The sequence below is a fragment of the Triturus cristatus genome, chromosome 10 (genome assembly GCF_964204655.1).
Source record: "Triturus cristatus chromosome 10, aTriCri1.1, whole genome shotgun sequence".
Lineage (NCBI taxonomy): Eukaryota > Metazoa > Chordata > Amphibia > Caudata > Salamandridae > Triturus > Triturus cristatus.
In genome coordinates this window covers 1,196,762,049-1,196,779,752 of record NC_140593.1, presented here as the reverse complement: position 1 = coordinate 1,196,779,752, position 17,704 = coordinate 1,196,762,049, and the positions used below count along the sequence as shown (strand labels likewise).

At 48.1% G+C, this 17,704-nt stretch overlaps 1 protein-coding gene across 3 annotated transcripts in view; it reads left to right on the top strand.

Moving 5' to 3' along the window:
• SLC38A5 (solute carrier family 38 member 5) overlaps nt 1-17,704 on the top strand; it is a 419,077-nt gene that overhangs the window by 132,058 nt on the left and 269,315 nt on the right. For all 3 annotated transcript variants that reach the window (XM_085629632.1, XM_085629635.1, XM_085629633.1), the window contains exon 2: nt 9,278-9,376. The gene's annotated coding sequence lies outside the window, so the exon portion shown is untranslated. The remainder of the gene's footprint in view (nt 1-9,277; nt 9,377-17,704) is intronic.

Genomic DNA, 17,704 nt, shown 5'->3' with positions numbered 1-17,704 from the left:
AAACAGCCAAAAACATGCCCATACAACAGGCCCACAAACAGCCAAAAACAAGCCTATACAACAGGCCCACAAACAGTCAAAAACAAGCCCACACACTGACCTTTGAGACCTGACTTTGGGGCACTCCCTGATTGCCATATAGGCTAGTGTGACCCTAGTGGTACCAGCCTAGCCCACTACTGGCTATGCTGCGCGGTCACTAGGCCGCCATTGAAAGGAAGAACCCTGCATGCACGTGGCTGCCTGTGCCTTGTTCATCGTCTCTTCCTTGAGCTGTACCTGCCAGTATCTCTGTAACCTTGCTTATTTGAGACCAGCCTGGTCTAGATCTGGTTTAAGGCCTGGTCACTTGGCCACCAGCGAAAAGCCTTCTGCATATGGTTGTGGGTCACACTGCCCAGTGTTAGCTGGCGCCCTGGTTACTATCCCGCCTTTTTTGTTCGCCGTTTTTAGGTCTCGGCTAGCGAAGGCTGCGCTTGTGCAGTCTCGCTCGTGAGATTTAACGTTTTAGAAGTGGGGCTTTAACCCGCCCCTCTTCTTCCCTCTCTCCATTGGCTGGCCTCTTAAATGCTGGTCAGCCATTGGAGAAGAGCTTTGTCTCTCCAAAGAAGCCCCGTCTTTTTCGGATTCGGGGGCGTGTTTTTTTACTTTCTTTCTCTCCTCTGGGATGTAAACATTCTAGCCAATGGCAAGAGGAGAGAAAGAAAAACACGCCCCGAATCCGAAAACGCTACTGCGTTTCTCCGAGGCATTTCTGCTTGACCTCGGAGAAAGGCGGCGGTGTTCATGGCTCCCGCCAGGTAAGGCGCTGGGACGTGAGACACTTTCACCCGTCTCAACAGTAGGTAAAAACATAACATAACCATTATACTGGCGTGTCTCCGGAGTTATAATCACTGTCCTCCCGCCAAAACTGGCTGAAGCGATCTCTCGCAGTCAAAGAAACTCTCAATTAAGGCCAGCACTTGCGACGTGTCCAGAGCGCGTCTCGTTCACTCGCGGGGGCAATTTTCCCTTCCAATGCTGTTTATTTTTAAAGGCCTACCAGTAATTACGCTTAACGTATCATTTAATCGTGTGATGGTGGGGGAAGATGGCGCCCTCGCCAGGAGGCGCGTGCAAGCGGCGGGGGCAGCGCGCGAGAGCCGGTCTTCGGCGACACTGCTGGCGGCTTTTAGTTTGCATGCCCACCCGGCTGCTGGTGGAAGATGCGCCGTCCAGACTGATAATGCCCAGGGCCTGCCACCGCCCTGCCTCTGTGGCTTGTAGACTGAACCTCGGGCAGGGCCGCCAGCGTGCAGCGTGACAACTAGCCAGCAAGACTGGGGAACTTCTGGGCTCACAGGCCGGTGTTGCCTGGTGTAGGCGACAAAGGCACAGACACTGCCGGGAGGGACCCTGACCAGGTTGTTTCAAGGCGGGTCTCACTCTCAATGGGGACGCCATTGCTGTGCCGTGTGTTTCTGTCCGTGCTGCTAAGAAAATGGCAGTAGCAGCAGAGTCCAACGTGAGAAAACAGCCATACACTAACAATGCCACTTCCTGTCCAGCATCAAACTGGTTTACCTGTCACTCAGAATCGACTTTATTCAGCTAAAAATAGCCACAAAAGCTTACAGGATATGTGCGAAAGAACAATAACATTAAAATACACAGCCCACCGTAGAAATTAAAACACAGGAATAAAATGCATAAAACATTGTTATATCATATCAGATAAAACAACAGCATTCAAAAGTGTGCTAGACTCGCATGCTGCATAGTTGAGCGACCTTAGCGTGATCCATCAATACAATCATTCTAAAAGCACGGACCTCCTAGTAGGTTCTGGAGCTTGGAGAAACACAACTACACAGCCACAAGTTTCATCATCTGACAGAAGTTTGTAAAAAAAAAACAATAGCCCTGCGAAGAGGATCGTAACTTTCTAAGCCTCCTAAAAGGCACAAGGAATTGTTTGGTATACAATTTATAATAGCTGCATAAACAGACAAGAAATTGTTTGGTATACAACTTATATTAGCCACAGAAACGCACAAGAAATTGTTTGGTATACAATTTATTTTAGCTGCAGAAAAAACAGAAAGTGCAACATAATTTGTTTAAACAGATTACATGGGCATATTATCAAGCTTGTGCTGGTATCCAAGCCAGGAGCATAGGAAATATTTCATTGTGCCAGCCCTAAACAGTAGAAATCGTTCCCAGCTCCTACTTGTGTTCCACAAATAATTTGTGGGGGCCTCCCCTGGGTTAAGGTACAAATACATGATAACACTTTGTTTCCCAAGGAGCTGCCTGTCACTCATAGAGACAGTGAGTTGAACAGCTGACGCCATCAGAACTGTCAGTGTCTCTCACAACAGACTTGTGCACAATGTTTCAGTTGTTTTCGCGTGGCCTTTATTACCTAGGAGGATCACTAAGTGTATTTTTCTTAAACTGTATACTTACGATTGATGTTTAATGTTCTTCCTAGAGAGAGATTGGAGTTTTGTCTAGTGGAAGTTTTGACTCCTGGAAAGGTAGCACATAGGGTTAATGTGCCTGCAGCAAAGAACATGTACCATGCAGATAACAAAGTGCACATAATGTAAATAGGTCAGTGGGCTACTGCGTGTGTGTGTGTAGGTGGCTCTATTTGTGTGTGGGTTGCTCTATGTGAGTGGCTCTGTGGGTGGCTCTGTGTGTGTGGGTGGCTTTGTGTGTGTGGGTGCAAATGCAATAGGTCTCGCATTTGAGAGTGATTAAGCTATTGACATTTGTAAATAACAATGCCGTTTCTTTAAATGTTTTAAAAACAAAAACATAAACAAAAATAATGTCATGAGCAATGCCAATAGCTCTAACTTTAACAATGCCGAGACCGTTGCATTGTAAATGCTTGTTATATAGCGCGAAGGTATTGAAGCGCTTTACATGAGCGTCGGTTATTTTACACAAGGACACATTCATTTTTGGCAGGCACGGGGAGATTACGTGGTTTGCCCAGAATCACAGGATGTTGAGCAGAAGCCAAGACTCGAACCCGGTTCCCCCTCCCCTTACAGAGTTGGCAGCTCTGGTTGTTACGCCACACCCTCTCCCCCTCTTTTCATGGTCTTTTCCAAGAGCCTCTGTATTCTGGTGGTCGTGGGTCACCCTCCCCCAGCCCCGGCTCACTGCTTGTCTCCGTTGAACCTGTACTGCACCCGAGGCTCTGTAACCTGTTGTATGTGGTACCAGCCTGACCCTGTGGCCCTATCAGCTGGGTGTCATCCTGCCCTAGTGCCTTATCCGTCTGACTCGGTCTTCGTGCCTGCGTCGAGCCTGTGATGCACCAGGGCCTGTATGACATTTTCTGTGCATGACGAGCCTGTGCCCAGTGCTGGTCCTGGCCCGTGCCAGGCCCCTCCTCTGCGCCTCTCTGGGCTCTGTGTATGACGAGCCTGGGTCCAGTGCTGGTCCTGGCCCGTGCCAGGCCTCTCCTCCGCGCCTCTCTGGGCTCCTGTTTGCTGCTAAGAGACGCCATCGCTCTGTTTCCCAGGCTGAAGGGCTTGAAAGCGTCCCTGTCATTAGAAACACGTCACGGCAGGGCGCCTGCTCAGTGTCTGTAGAGTTCCAGGAAGGGTGGCATGCCCGGGGCTGTCCCCCTGCACAGCAAGGTGCCCTGGAGCAGTGCCAGCCTGCAGCCTTCTAGTGATGCCACGTGTTCCAGGAGCACCGCCCTCCACATCCTGCCGGGGTTGCACGTTTATTGCTTGGGTGTGGAGGTGGCGAGGATCACACGCCTCACCCCCACAGCTGTGGCTGTGATACCAGGAGCACGGCACGTAGGCGCCCCGCGTCACCCCGCGGGGCAGGGACCGGCTCCTGCACGCTGCGCGCAAAGCACGGAGTTGTCAACGGCGAGAAAGTGCTTCGGTGCTCGCCACATTGGTGAAGCGCTATATAAATGCAGTGGCGTAGCAGAGGCATCATTTGTCCTAAACCAAGGAACCAAAGTAGATCCTCGCCCCCGGGGTTTGAAGTAAAAACAACTACTAACGGGGGTGGAGTGGGAGTTCTCACACCCCAGGTGCTACTGCACCTGCTGCACTGTTATTAGCCACTCGGCTGTACAACCATACAATACCATAGTGGTCTGGGCCAGATGAGTTGAATGAGTTTATTGGTAGTCTGGGAGCTGAACTCAGGCCTGGAGTCTTCAATTCAGCGTCACAAAACTGGTGAATTATTTTTTTTCAACGTTCTAAGGGTCTAATAGAACAAACTCACACTTGGTTAAAAGTATAACAAGCATTTGCAATGCAATAGGTCTCGCATTTACGAGAGTTTGAGCTATTGGCATTGTAAATGCCAAAAGCTTAAACTCTCGAAAATGCGAGACCTATTGCATTACAAATATTTTTTCTTGTTGTCAAAGCCCCCATGCCGCACTTTCACGTGCATGAAGGCTGCGCCCCTTTCTTTTAAAAAGCTGTGTCTAACAAAGGGTGCATGGCAGCTATTAAAGTGAAACCACGGCATGGGGGCTTTTACAAAAAAAAAAGCATTTGTATGTCAAACAAATGCTTTTTTTGTAAAAGCCCCTATGCCGCGGTTTCACTTTAATAGTGGCTGCAAACCTTTCCGTAGACACAGCTCTTCTAAAGAAAAGGGCGTGGTCTTCATGCACGTGAAAGTGCGGCATGGGGGCTTTGACAACCCCAAAAATATTTGCACTGCCCTAGGTCTCGCATCTGCGAGAGTTTAAGCTATTGACATTTAAAACACCAATAGCTCAAACTCTCCTAAATGCGAGACCTATGGCATTGAAAAGAAGCGGCCGCCGTTGTCCCGGCTGCTTGGAAAGTGAAAGCATGCATGGCGCTGAATGTAAGGAAATCATGCAGTGCCTGCAGTAGGGCAAAACCCATTAAAGAAAATAGTGCTTACAGAAGAAACAAAACAGACCATGCAGCAACAGAAGTAAAAGGGCCAGTCCTCATGGGAGGTTTCAAACTAAGACAATGCGGTACTAAGGAGGGAGTAACAAGGCGATTAAGCAATCAGAAGCCAGCATTTACAAAGGACAACGACACAAACCAATGAAAAACATGGGCGGAGAGTGGGAAGGGCTTCAAGTGCATACTCCAAAACAGCATGCCTCGCAGAGCAGTGCATGCGCTGCCCAGGCTCGACCTAAAAATGTCCGTGTAGAAAGGGAGATAACTGCATTTAGGATGTCTGAAACTGAAAGGCATTAATAGGAAGGTAAGCAGATAGATAGGTTTACTATTTAGGTGGGGTTACTATTAGATTTTAAATATGATCAAAAGTGCAGCCGCTGTGTTCAGCAGTGCAGTATGATTCTCTCGTTATTCCTGCCGGTGCTCTACCTCAGTAATCCTGTCGGAGTTGGGCATAGTTGGATTCCAGAAGTGTTCTCCAAGTCCCACAGCTTCTGGATACATCATGCAGCTCCTGGCAAGACTAAGGGCCTCATTTATATATCGGCAGATGACCAGTTGTTCTGCCAGGTCGACGGAGTAACTTGCTTCATCGCCTTGGTGGAGGTACCAGCTGTCACGCCGGCGGCCGTTTATGAAGCATTGCCATGAACTGCCGTCCCGGCGGTTCCTGTCAATGCATTTTTCTGTTTGATACAAAACTTCATCAGTGGGAAGGAGTCCTGCACCCTTAGTCTGCAGGGCCATCCGAGGGGATTAATCACGGCAGGGAGAGAGTCATTTAAATGTTGCGGGCAAATCGCATTTTGGCAAAAGAATACTCCGTCGCTGTTGCGAATGAGTATCCTTACCACCAAGAAGAATTAGCCTTTAAGTCGAAGAAGAACACTGCCTCCTATCATGCTGCTTCATTGATCCTTATACCACTGTATGGGTTTTGGGATTTAAATTCCTCATCCGACAATATGTTTGTTTAATTGTTTTTTACACAGACGAGGTTTCAATAAGAGAAGAGCAAAAGAAGAATTGCGTTGTGAGTCTACGTTGGAGAGCTGCTGCGATTGCTGCCGGACACGTGATGGAAATTATATATCAGGGACATTATAGACATGATAGTAAGGGTGAGGATTTACACTCGCAAAACCACAGAGATTCAGCAGTTATAGTTACCTGAGCTAACTATAACTTACGCCCCTGCAATGCACTGCTTATGACCTCACATATTACACCACTCATGACATGGTCAGTGACATCACTGATGACATCTCAAATGACATTTTTGATGATATCATCCAGTGAGTGTTTCGTGAAAAATTTCTGACACTGAAAGATAAATAGTGAACTACTGCAAAAGTTAAATTACTATTCTTTCTGTACTACTAATGATTGTTAGTATTTTTAACATATATCTGAACTATAATCCTGTTTTTAAAGTGGGTGTAACTTTTATGAGTGAACAAGCCTCTACGCTGACACGTCATCTGCTGAGGTCTGTGTATGGTAGCGCTTTGTGACAGTCTAAGCTGTTCATTGAGACTTCACTCCACAGTGATGGCTTTGTATACTTGTGTTTTACGACATACTGACCACTTTGCTTAGACCTGTGTCCTTTGTGGTGAATGAGTGTAGTAGTAGTTTGCAATAAACTCATCTGTTCACCAAGACCGCTCTCCAGGGTGATGGCTCAGTGCAGTAGTGGTTTGCAACAGACTCGCCTCCCTGATGATACCTTTCTCCAGGATGAAGAATCATTTTACTAGTGGTTTGTGACACAGTGGCCTGTCCCCTACGGCCTCTCCATTGGGTGTCTGTTGTAGTGGTTTGTGTAAAACTGGCATCTGCACTAAAACCTCTTTCCATGTCTACGAAAGGTATTGTGGTTTGCGATAGACTAGTCTGTATGGTTAGACGTCTTACTCTGGTGATTAGTGTTTAGAGTAGTGGTTTAGAAGAGACAGGACTATCCGCTGAGAACTCTTTCTTGGGCAATCTGAGTGTAGTAGTTGATAAGGTTGCAGTGAGCTCTCTCTTGTACGTATCCCGCCTGTCTCCTTTTCTTATTTAAAAAAAGTTAAATGGTATTTTATGAAGTATATTGAAATTTACTTCGCTGGATGATGTCACCAGTGATGTCATTTGAGACATCATCAGTGATGTCACTGACCATGTGATGTAATATATGAGGTCATAAGCAGCACATTGGGGGGGGCACAAGATATAGTTAGCTCAAATAACCTCTGAATCTCTATGGTTTTGTGTCCGTAAAATCTGAACATAACTATAACGTCCCTCAAACCTTTGTTTTTTTCAGTGAATTTCCAAGGCTTTTTCAATTAAATTTCCTAATTATAATTTCCCTCTAACCTTTGTTTTTTTCAGTGAATTTCCATTTTTTTTAATAGTAATTGCTAACTATAATGTCCTTGTAACCATTGTTTATTTTTAGTGAATTTCAACGTTTTTGTGTAATATAAATTAGACTACAATTTGACCCATAAGCTCAATTTACTAACATATATTTTCACAAGTTTATAAATACACAATTGGAAAGACAAAATGCGGCTGACCAAACGCTCAGCAACCCAGTTTCTTAAATAAACATATTCATAAAATGTCTTTGCAAACACATCCGTAGTATGCCGCACTTTTAGTCCACTGGAAACCAGATAGATAGATTCAAAAGAAGGACGGTGCACCAGGATGAAGTCAGAAAATTGTAGTCCAAAATATATTCACACACATTCATATTCAATATATATTTTGAAACAATTTTTTTATATTAAGGTAAGGTAACTTAGTCGTTCTATAAATGTAATGCACCAAGTCTTTTTTTTTTTGTACTCATTTTATGGATACGCTGACCCAACCAAAAGCACACATTCAATACTAAAACAACTACACATTTAATACAAACATATGCTATTGCAATTTTTATAAGTGTATCACTGCCTGTATGTGGGTATGTGAGTGGCTCCAAGGTGACGTACAATATCCATATAGCGTACAGCATATACTACTGTCTTCCCTATAATACGTAGCCACACCATCACTATTCTCATTTGGGGTCGATTCTGATCCGGGTCAGAAAGCACTCTGACCGAGCCGGATCGGGAGTGTTTTCCGACCGAGCCGGAGTCCTGCAGTCCAACCAAGCGAGTACGATGCGGCCGTATGCTGCCGGACTCGGTTCGGTCGGACTCCCATAGAAGTCAATGGGAGCCGGTCGTACGGCGCGTACATGGGCTCCCATTGACTGAATGGGTACGTCGCGGACAAGTGCGCCCCCTACAGTGGGTACGCGTCGGTGCCATCCGCACCGTACATCCCTGTGTTGGGTAGACCCATGGGTCTCCCCCTGTGTCCGAGTCGTAGGGCTGCGGCTGACAGGGGGTCCGACGCGGACCCCCAAAGGCAACCACCCAGACAATTTGCGAGCCGGACACTCCGGCTCGCACAGGCTGTCCGACGCGTGCATCGTACTGGCTCGGTCGTGAATCGCATCCATTGCACGCCAAGGTTAGCTTACGACCGAGATGTACGGAGCGGTTCAGACCCGGAAACGACTCGGTCGGTGAATTTCATGCAGCTCGCATCGTACTTGCTCGCTCGTACAGCTGTACGAGTCGGCCGTTAAAAACACATATGGCTCGTAGTTTTTCCGGCCGGATCGTGTTCGCTGCCCTTCCGACCCGGATCGGAATCGGCCCAAAATGTTTAAATCCTTGGTGTTGCTCTTAGGATATTTGTAAATACCAAGAATAAAATTAGAATACCTAGGGCAAAATTTAACACACCAAAGAGCAGTTAGGTATATGTTGTAAAAAGCTAATAGAATCAGTTTAATACAAGTAAAAAAAAACGCTGTAGCTTAGAATGTTTAGGGCCGTACAGAGAGATTCTTTCCCATACTTACCTAAAATGTGGAAAAATAAAAATGCGGTCATAAAAATCTCTTTTCTGCTTATCACTGCTCATCTCGAAAAACAGAGCAGAAGAAGAAAAAGCAAAGTTTAGTTTTCATTTTTGAAACCAAAACTTTAATTATGCTCTGTGGCCTGCCTTTCCTCTGGCAGCTGGCTCTGTCAGCAGGCAATGGGATGTCAGAACTCAACTGTAACATGTTATTACAGTTTAGCTGATACATCATGTGGATACATCATTTCTTTATGAAATTAGATCTGGGTTTTTACACAGAGATTGCAGGCTCCCATGTATTATTCACTCCTTAGCACGGCATACAAGGCTGAATATTTCAGCAGGTGATGTAAGGTGGTTCTTGCTGGTGAAGTGTGTTAGATTTCCCCTGTATTGAGGACCCAACTAATAGTGTATTGTGTTTTTTACAGCCTGGCGATACTGGATTTGAAGTTGCAGTAAACCATCTTTGAAGATAATCCCTCTATCAGTGGATTCTGCACAGTGTCCAGCTGTTCTTTTCTTGAAAGGTAAAAAGATTTTGAAAAATTGCACCAAATAATGACCTCCAGGTCCAGTTGGACCGACCCTTTGTTTGCTGGTTATAGCAATAGAGACCCCACTTGGATGAAGATTTAGAGTTGGCTGGTAACAAAGAATGGGGGGGTCCACTGTTGGATTCTCCTTGATAACGTCCAGCTCAATCACCCTCTCCCACCCCGGCGCACTCTTTCTCTTACACTACTATAACTCCCCATGTCTGCGTCTCCACCCCTGCTGCTGAAAGATGAGTTCATAAGTTCTCCATCTACTACTATACTCATGTTTCCCTATACTAATCCACCACTAATCCGTTTGGGTTCCAGAGTAGCGTGCTACTCACTGAAAAGCGTTTTGATGCCTCGTCAGGGGTACTAAGCGCTATATAAATGCAATTACAATCCTTTCTGCGACTAGCTTTTTTTCTGTGAAGAGTTTCCCTGAGTCTCCTGAGTCTTGGTACCATGTTCTGTCCAGCCCCCCTGTTTTAGTTCCGCACCACCTCTTCTGCATTCTTTCTGCTGATTTACATACGTGCTCCTCCTGCCATAACGATGAACAAGTGTATTTTGCTTTTGAATCAGTTGTAAGACATTTGCTACTTCCTCCACCTTTGAAGTTTGCCCTCTTTTATGACTGTGTCTGAGTATATTCTTGGTTGCAGGCATTGTTGTTTTAAGCATGTTTGTGGAAATGTTGTGATTCATCAAGGTACACAAAAGCTGTCATGAAACTGCATTAAACAAAATCAATCCAAGGCATATCTGCGGCCCCCTCCCCTCTTGCACTATGTACAGATGTGCGTCTTTGCACCCCCATAGGATGGTTGATGCTGGCCTGGTACCCTGTTGGCAGCATGCTAATCTAACTCCCTCGTTCTGGGGCTGATTTCCACAGTGGCAACACACTTTCTGTGTCCTGCTGCATAAACCAGCACTCCCCTAGCCAGGCACTGCCTTGCACCACTGTTTGGAAACATGGTGGTTATATTTAGAAAGATATTCAGGTAGACACATTGTGAAGCAGCTGCCAGTTGCACACAGCACTGCAGCTTGCGTGCTTTTAACATTTCCACGTTTCGCTCTAATATCGCCGCATCGTTCTCGGCTTCATTGGCATCCAGCAAAGCAGGAATTCACATTTAAAACGCTGCTTCTGTCACTGAGTCTTCGATGATTCTGGCACTCCTTGCTTCTATGACTCATCCTTCTCTGCTTCTGGCACTCTGCTTCTATGACTGACCCTTCTCTGGCTCTGGCACTCTCTGCTTCTATGACTGACCCTTCTCTGCTTCTGGCACTCCCTGCTTCTATGACTCATCCTTCTCTGCTTCTGGCACTCTCTGCTTTCACCACCGGGCCGTCAATGGTTCTTATACTCTCTGCTTCTATTACTGACCCTTCTCTGGTTCTGGCCCTCTCTGCTTCTATGACTGACCCTTCTCTGCTTCTGGCACCGAGCCTTCTTTGGTTCTGCACCACCCGCATCTATGACTGACCCTTCTCTGGTTCGGCACTACCTGCGTCTATGACTGACCCTTCTCTGGCTCTGGCACTCTCTGATTCTATGACTGACCCTTCTCTGCTTCTGGCACTCTCTGCTTCTATGACTGACCCTTCTCTGGTTCTGGCACTCTCTGCTTCTATGACTGACCCTTCTCTGGTTCTGGTACTCTCTGCTTCTATGACTGACCCCTCGCTGGATCTGGCACTCTCTGCTTCTATGACTGACCCTTCTCTGGTTCTGGCACTCTCTGCTTCTATGGCTGACCCTTCTCTGCTTCTGGCACTCTCTGCTTCTATGACTGACCCTTCTCTGGTTCTGGCACTCTCTGCTTCTATGACTGACCCGTCTCTAGTTCTGGCACCCCCTGCTTCTATGACTGACCCTTCTCTAGTTCTGGCACTCTCTGCTTCTATGACTGACCCTTCTCTAGTTTTGGCCCTCTGCTTCTATTACTGACCACATGATTTATCTGGCACTCTCTGCTTCTATGATTGACCCTTCTCTGGTTCTGGCACTCTCTGCTTCTATGACTGACCCCTCTCTGTTTCTGGCACTCTCTGTTACTATGACTGACCCTTCTCTAGTTCTGGCCCTCTGCTTCTATTACTGACCACATGATTGATCTGGCACTCTCTGCTTCTATGATTGACCCTTCTCTGGTTCTGGCACTCTCTGCTATGATTGACCCTTCTCTGGTTCTGGCACTCTCTGCTTCTATGACTGACCCTTCTCTGGTTCTGGCACTCTGCTTCTATGACTGACCCTTCTCTGCTTCTGGCACTCTCTGCTTCTATGACTGACCCTTCTCTGCTTCTGGCACCGAGCCTTCTTTGGTTCTGCACCACCTGCTTCTATGACTGACCCTTCTCTGGTTCTGGCACTCTCTGCTTCTATGGCTGACCCTTCTCTGCTTCTGGCACTCTCTGCTTCTATGACTGACCCTTCAATTATTTTTGGCACTCTCTGCTTCTATGACTGACCCTTCTCTGGTTCTGGCACTCTGCTTCTATGACTGACCCCTCGCTGGATCTGGCACGCCCTGCTTCTATGACTGACCCTTCTCTGGTTCTGGCACTCTCTGCTTCTATGACTGACCCTTCTCTAGTTCTGGTACCCCCTGCTTCTATCACTGACCCTTCTCTAGTTCTGGTCCTCTGCTTCTATTACTGACCACAGGATTGATCTGGAACTCTCTGCTTCTATGATTGAGCCTTCTCTGGTTCTGGCACTCTCTGCTATGATAGACCCTTCTCTGGTTCTGGCACTCTCTGCTTCTATGACTGACCCTTCTCTGGATCTGGCACTCTCTGCTTCTATGACTGACCCATCTCTGCTTCTGGAACTCTCTGCTTCTATGACTGACCCTTCTCTGCTTCTGGCACTCTCTGCTTCTATGACTGACCCTTCTCTAGTTCTGGCACCCCCTGCTTCTATGACTGACCCTTCTCTAGTTCTGGCACTCTCTGCTTCTATGACTGACCCTTCTCTAGTTCTGGCCCTCTGCTTCTATTACTGACCACATGATTTATCTGGCACTCTCTGCTTCTATGATTGACCCTTCTCTGGTTCTGGCACTCTCTGCTTCTATGACTGACCCCTCTCTGTTTCTGGCACTCTCTGCTTCTATGACTGACCCTTCTCTAGTTCTGGCCCTCTGCTTCTATTACTGACCACATGATTGATCTGGCACTCTCTGCTTCTATGATTGACCCTTCTCTGGTTCTGGCACTCTCTGCTATGATTGACCCTTCTCTGGTTCTGGCACTCTCTGCTTCTATGACTGACCCTTCTCTGGTTCTGGCACTCTGCTTCTATGACTGACCCTTCTCTGCTTCTGGCACTCTCTGCTTCTATGACTGACCCTTCTCTGCTTCTGGCACCGAGCCTTCTTTGGTTCTGCACCACCTGCTTCTATGACTGACCCTTCTCTGGTTCTGGCACTCTCTGCTTCTATGGCTGACCCATCTCTGCTTCTGGCACTCTCTGCTTCTATGACTGACCCTTCAATTATTTTTGGCACTCTCTGCTTCTATGACTGACCCTTCTCTGGTTCTGGCACTCTGCTTCTATGACTGACCCCTCGCTGGATCTGGCACGCCCTGCTTCTATGACTGACCCTTCTCTGGTTCTGGCACTCTCTGCTTCTATGACTGACCCTTCTCTAGTTCTGGTACCCCCTGCTTCTATCACTGACCCTTCTCTAGTTCTGGTCCTCTGCTTCTATTACTGACCACAGGATTGATCTGGAACTCTCTGCTTCTATGATTGAGCCTTCTCTGGTTCTGGCACTCTCTGCTATGATAGACCCTTCTCTGGTTCTGGCACTCTCTGCTTCTATGACTGACCCTTCTCTGGATCTGGCACTCTCTGCTTCTATGACTGACCCTTCTCTGCTTCTGGCACTCTCTGCTTCTATGACTGACCCTTCTCTAGTTCTGGCACCCCCTGCTTCTATGACTGACCCTTCTCTAGTTCTGGCACTCTCTGCTTCTATTTCTGACCCTTCTCTAGTTCTGACCCTCTGCTTCTATTACTGACCACATGATTGATCTGGCACCCTCTGCTTCTATGATTGACCCTTCTCTGGTTCTGGAACTCTCTGCTATGATTGACCCTTCTCTGGTTCTGGCACTCTCTGCTTCTATGGCTGACCCTTCTCTGGTTCTGGCACTCTCTGCTTCTATGACTGACCCTTCTCTGATTTTGTCACTCTCTGCTTCTATGACTGACCCTTCACTGGCTCTGGCACTCTCTGATTCTATGACTGACCCTTCTCTGGTTCTGGCACTCTGCTTCTATGACTGACCCCTCGCTGGATCTGGCACTCCCTGCTTCTATGACTGACCGTTCTCTGGATCCGGCACTCTCTGCTTCTATGACTGACCCTTCTCTGGTTCAGGCACTCTCTGCATCTATGACTGACCCTTCTCTGGTTCTGGCACTCGCTGCTTCTATGACTGACCCCTCGCTGGATCTGGCAGTCTCAGCTTCTATGACTGACCCTTCTCTGGTTCTGGCACTCTCTGCATCTATGACCGACCCTTCTCTGGTTCTGGCACTCTCTGCTTCTATGACTGACCCCTCGCTGGATCTGGCAGTCTCAGCTTCTATGACTGACCCTTCTCTAGTTGTGGCACTCTCTGCTTTTACCACTGGGCCGTCAATGGTTCTGGCACTCTCTACTTCTGGCACCGACCCTTTTCTGCTTCTTGCACTCTCTGCTTCTATGACTGACCCTTCTCTGGTTCTGGCACTCTCTGCTTCTATGACTGACCCTTCTCTAGTTCTGGCACTCTCTGCTTTCACCACCGGGCCGTCAATGGTTCTGGTACTCTCTGCTTCTGGCAACGACCCTTCTCTGCTTCTTGCACTCGCTGCTTCTATGACTGACCCTTCTCTGGATCTGGCACTCTCTGCTTCTATGACTAACCATTCTCTGGTTCTGGCATTTTCTGCTTCTGGCACCGAGCCTTCTTTGGTTCTGCACCCCCTGCTTCTATGACTGACCCTTCTCTGGTTCTGGCACTCTCTGCTTCTATGACAGACCCTTCTCTTGTTCTGGCACTCTCTGCTTCTATGACTGACCCTTCTCTGATTCTGGCACTCTCTGCTTGTATGACTGACCCTTCTAAGGTTCTGGCGCTCTCTGCTTCTATGACTGACCCTTCTCTGGTTCTGGCACTCTCTGCTTCTCTGACTGACCCTTCTCAGGTTCTGGCACTCTCTGCTTCTGTGATAGACTATTCTCTGGTTCTGGCACTCCCTGCTTCTATGACTGACCTTTCTCTGTTGATGGCACTCTCTGCTTCTATGACTGACCCTTCTCTGGTTCTGGCACTCTCTGCTTCTGTGACTAACCCTTCTCAAGTTCTGGCACTCTCTGCTTCTGTGATAGATTATTCTCTGGTTCTGGCCCTCTCTGCTTCTATGACTGGCCCATCTCTGGTTCTGGCACTCTCTGCTTCGATGACTGACCCTTCTCTAGTTCTGGCACTCTCTGCTTTTACCACGGGGCTGTCGATGGTTCTGGCACTCTCTGCTTCTGGCACCGACCCTTTTCTGGTTCTTGCATTCTCTGCTTCTATGACTGACCCCTCGCTATATCTGGCACTCTGCTTTTATGACTGACCCTTCTCTGGTCTGGCACTCTCTGCTTCTATGACTGACCCTTCGCTGGATCTGGCACTCTGCTTCTATGACTGACCCTTCTCTGGTCTGGCACTCTCTGCTTCTATGACTGACCCTTCTCTGGTTCTGGCACTCCCTGCTTCTATGACTGACCCTTCTCTGATTTTGTCACTCTCTGCTTCTATGATTGACCCTTCTCTGGTTCTGGAACTCTCTGCTATGATTGACCCTTCTCTGGTTCTGGCACTCTCTGCTTCTATGGCTGACCCTTCTCTGGTTCTGGCACTCTCTGCTTCTATGACTGACCCTTCTCTGATTTTGTCACTCTCTGCTTCTATGACTGACCCTTCACTGGCTCTGGCACTCTCTGATTCTATGACTGACCCTTCTCTGGTTCTGGCACTCTGCTTCTATGACTGACCCCTCGCTGGATCTGGCACTCCCTGCTTCTATGACTGACCGTTCTCTGGATCCGGCACTCTCTGCTTCTATGACTGACCCTTCTCTGGTTCAGGCACTCTCTGCATCTATGACTGACCCTTCTCTGGTTCTGGCACTCGCTGCTTCTATGACTGACCCCTCGCTGGATCTGGCAGTCTCAGCTTCTATGACTGACCCTTCTCTGGTTCTGGCACTCTCTGCATCTATGACCGACCCTTCTCTGGTTCTGGCACTCTCTGCTTCTATGACTGACCCCTCGCTGGATCTGGCAGTCTCAGCTTCTATGACTGACCCTTCTCTAGTTCTGGCACTCTCTGCTTTTACCACTGGGCCATCAATGGTTCTGGCACTCTCTACTTCTGGCACCGACCCTTTTCTGCTTCTTGCATTCTCTGCTTCTATGACTGACCCTTCTCTGGTTCTGGCACTCTCTGCTTCTATGACTGACCCTTCTCTAGTTCTGGCACTCTCTGCTTTCACCACCACCGGGCCGTGAATGGTTCTGGTACTCTCTGCTTCTGGCAACGACCCTTCTCTGCTTCTTGCACTCTCTGCTTCTATGACTGACCCTTCTCTGGATCTGGCACTCTCTGCTTCTATGACTAACCATTCTCTGGTTCTGGCATTTTCTGCTTCTGGCACCGAGCCTTCTTTGGTTCTGCACCCCCTGCTTCTATGACTGACCCTTCTCTGGTTCTGGCACTCTCTGCTTCTATGACAGACCCTTCTCTTGTTCTGGCACTCTCTGCTTCTATGACTGACCCTTCTCTGATTCTGGCACTCTCTGCTTGTATGACTGACCCTTCTAAGGTTCTGGCGCTCTCTGCTTCTATGACTGACCCTTCTCTGGTTCTGGCACTCTCTGCTTCTCTGACTGACCCTTCTCAGGTTCTGGCACTCTCTGCTTCTGTGATAGACTATTCTCTGGTTCTGGCACTCCCTGCTTCTATGACTGACCTTTCTCTGTTGATGGCACTCTCTGCTTCTATGACTGACCCTTCTCTGGTTCTGGCACTCTCTGCTTCTGTGACTAACCCTTCTCAAGTTCTGGCACTCTCTGCTTCTGTGATAGACTATTCTCTGGTTCTGGCCCTCTCTGCTTCTATGACTGGCCCATCTCTGGTTCTGGCACTCTCTGCTTCTATGACTGACCCTTCTCTAGTTCTGGCACTCTCTGCTTTTACCACGGGGCTGTCGATGGTTCTGGCACTCTCTGCTTCTGGCACCGACCCTTTTCTGGTTCTTGCATTCTCTGCTTCTATGACTGACCCCTCGCTATATCTGGCACTCTGCTTTTATGACTGACCCTTCTCTGGTCTGGCACTCTCTGCTTCTATGACTGACCCTTCGCTGGATCTGGCACTCTGCTTCTATGACTGACCCTTCTCTGGCCTGGCACTCTCTGCTTCTATGACTGACCCTTCTCTGGTTCTGGCACTCCCTGCTTCTTTGACTGACCCTTCTCTGGTCTGGCACTCCCTGCTTCTATGACTGACCCCTCGCTGGATCTGGCACTCTCTGCTTCTATGACTGACACATCTCTGGTTCTGGCACTCTCTGCTTCTATAACTGACCCTTCTCTGGTTCTGGCCCTCTCTGCTTCTATGACTGGCCCATCTCTGGTTCTGGCACTCTCTGCTTCTATGACTGACCCTTCTCTAGTTCTGGCACTCTCTGCTTTTACCACGGGGCTGTCGATAGTTCTGGCACTCTCTGCATCTGTCACTGAGCTTGTATGGTTTTGGGATTCCCTGCTTCTCTCACCAAGCCTTCTGTGGTTCCTGCACTCTATGCTTCTTATATAAAGCCTACTGTAGATCTGGTACTCTCTGTCATCAGGGCTTCGATGATTCTGCCACTCTTTCCTTCTGTCACCGGGCATCCTATGTTTATGGCACTCCCATGGAGTCCTTTACGGACATCAGTTCTCCTTTGAATAAATGGTATTACCATGTGGTTCTTTGCATCTAAAGTATTATGACTGACCCCTCGCTGGATCTGGCACTCCCTGCTTCTATGACTGACCGTTCTCTGGATCCGGCACTCTCTGCTTCTATGACTGACCCTTCTCTGGTTCAGGCACTCTCTGCATCTATGACTGACCCTTCTCTGGTTCTGGCACTCGCTGCTTCTATGACTGACCCCTCGCTGGATCTGGCAGTCTCAGCTTCTATGACTGACCCTTCTCTGGTTCTGGCACTCTCTGCATCTATGACCGACCCTTCTCTGGTTCTGGCACTCTC